This window comes from Hydra vulgaris, chromosome 06, assembly GCF_038396675.1.
Source record: "Hydra vulgaris chromosome 06, alternate assembly HydraT2T_AEP".
NCBI lineage: Eukaryota > Metazoa > Cnidaria > Hydrozoa > Anthoathecata > Hydridae > Hydra > Hydra vulgaris.
Genome location: NC_088925.1, coordinates 47,300,001 through 47,302,500, shown reverse-complemented (window position 1 = coordinate 47,302,500; position 2,500 = coordinate 47,300,001). Strand labels below are relative to the sequence as shown.

Here is a 2,500-nt window from a genome sequence, read left to right as displayed (position 1 = left end):
TGACAGATAACAGAGCATTCAAATAAACCGGTTGATCAATTATTTTGAAGAACTAACTTTACTTTTAATAAAACTAATTTCAAAGTTTACACATTTTACACACTTTTCACAGTTAGAACCAATAACAAAATAATTTTTATGACATTTATATTGACTAGGTTTAAATGGTACTTTTTTTTCATTGTTATGATCAAATTTATGAGGAGTAGAATGATTTATCAGATTTCCATCTTTATCGCAATCTACCAAGTCATATGTTATACCGGTACCCATCTGTAAAGATTGACCTTTATTTAACAATTTTGATATTGTAACATTACGAACTAATTGTAAAAACTCTTTATACAAGTGATGGTCATCAGGCAATGTCTATCATAACGATAACAAAAAATTCTAGACTACATCCAACAACAACTTCTAAATGAGGTACTTACGTAAAAGTTTCAAAAGATTTAAATGAAATAGAGTTTTCATTGTATGATATAAGCCAATTGAGTTTAAGCTTCTTTACTATGTTAATAAGTTCACTAAAGTTTTTCTATATATTTATATGTTTTTCCTCTGTAGTCAAAATATCTTTAATAGTAGATGTATGTCTTCTTCCAGGTGCTTTAATAGTTTGATCAGTTTTTTTTGGGAATGTTGAGTAATGGTAATTCACCAAGCTTTTATGTTTTTCGACTAGTTTCTATTATATAAAAACAATAACATAATTAGACATAATTAAAACAATACTTATTCTTCCTTTGCTACAAAAAATAAAAAATTTTGCTTTTAATTTTTAAAAGTTTAACTAAGATCTAAAATAATTTTTTACGGACATAAGTTCAATGAGGAGTAAAAAGATTTTAATTAAGATAAGAACATTTTGAATAATGATATTTCAACATTTAAAAAAAAAAGAAAGTAACTTACTTGTAAACTCAATATCTGTTGGCTCAAAATGAAGTTCACAAAGAAAGATATTCCCATTTGCCATGCGCTCTTTGAGATACTTGTGAAAATTTCTATATTTGGACAAAATATTTATTATATAACTGGCTAGCTATATTTATTCTTCATTGTTGATGAAAAAACGTCTGGCCAATTTGGAAGTTAAAATATTCCAATGCCTCGGTGTTTAGAGTTTCTTGTATCTCCACATTTCGGAAAACCACAATTTGCTGCAATTTAGTTCAAAAAAGTTATAAAATAATTGTAACTTAATTATTTAAACAGCTTGAACTATATTAATATTAAAAAATTAAAATTAATTAAATGGCAAGCTTTTAGAATTCAGAGAAGTGAATGAAACTGAAGACTTTTTTCAAAAATAAAGTTTTTTGCTCTTACTTTGATCACGTGATTACAATATCTTTAAACATTGAGGCCATTTTGTTAAAATATCTTATTTCTCGGCCAGGGCTAACTTCTATTGACTATGCTTAGACGTTGAAACGACGTCGTTTGCTAGCTGGGATGGTTTTTAAAAAGACTATATACTACATGGGGCAAATATTATCTTTAGAATATAGGTGCAATTTGATTATAATACATATTTTTCAGGATGCTTAACATAAATTACAATTATCCAAACATCCCTATTAAGATACAAGAGCTGAGTGCAAAGAAAAGAGCGTAACTGCCAAGAAAGAGTTCAGCGCATGTCGCATTACCCAGCCGGCACAAAGACGTCTATAAGACGTCTAACGGTAACTTAAGTAAGCGTCTGAAGTACGTCTTAAGACGTCTATTTGTTAACACCTTTGAGACGTCTTGTATAGACGTTTGTAAGACGTATTGCGACAGACGTCCGTAAACAGTCTAGTATTAGATGTCTCATAGACGTCTAATTGAAAACTCGCTTGAGCGTCTAAAGAACGTCTTTAGACGTCTATTTGTTAACACCTTTAAGACGTCTTGCCGAGACATCTATTAGACGTTCTCTCAGCATTTATAGTAATACATACCGAATCGACTAATAAAACAGACTTAATTATATTTAAAATCATATTTTATATTTTTTTACGTTTAAGATAATTAATAAATAAAATGTAAAAGGAACTATATATCTACAATAAAAAATATAATATCAATATTATTTACGACTGTCATCTTTTTTGCTCGTTTCTAAGGAGGCTCTAAACAACTTGATAAAATTCTTTTTCCGTCATCTTTAGGTACTTGAGCGTCACTACTTTGTATATTGTTTTGTAGGTCTCGGTTCCGCCAAAGGTTAACTCATTTTGGCTTGTTCATTTCACCCATTTCATGACAAAATCGGTAAAAAATCGTTTGATTATGTTCTTGATCATATCTTTGTAATCAAGCCCTCCTGTAGGCTTTTATTGTACAATCTAAGAAGTAAAAGTCACATTTAACTAGAAGTAGCTAAGTGTCCGAACACACACACATGTGTGTGTACCGACATTAAATAATATCGATATATCAATCTTACTTTTTCATCTAGGAATGAATCCAATTTCATATTTTCTTCAAACAGGAAAAACTCGTCTTTTGA

General features: G+C 29.4%; 1 long non-coding RNA gene across 3 annotated transcripts in view; it reads right to left on the bottom strand.

The window, feature by feature from the left end:
* Positions 1 to 2,075: 2,075 nt before the first annotated feature.
* Positions 2,076 to 2,500, bottom strand: part of LOC136081053 (uncharacterized) — a 2,461-nt gene continuing 2,036 nt past the window's right edge. For all 3 annotated transcript variants that reach the window (XR_010638847.1, XR_010638846.1, XR_010638848.1), the window contains 2 exons: positions 2,438 to 2,500; positions 2,076 to 2,336 (listed from right to left, as the gene is read on the bottom strand). The exon at positions 2,438 to 2,500 is cut by the window's right edge and continues 131 nt beyond it. This is a non-coding gene — a long non-coding RNA (uncharacterized LOC136081053). The remainder of the gene's footprint in view (positions 2,337 to 2,437) is intronic.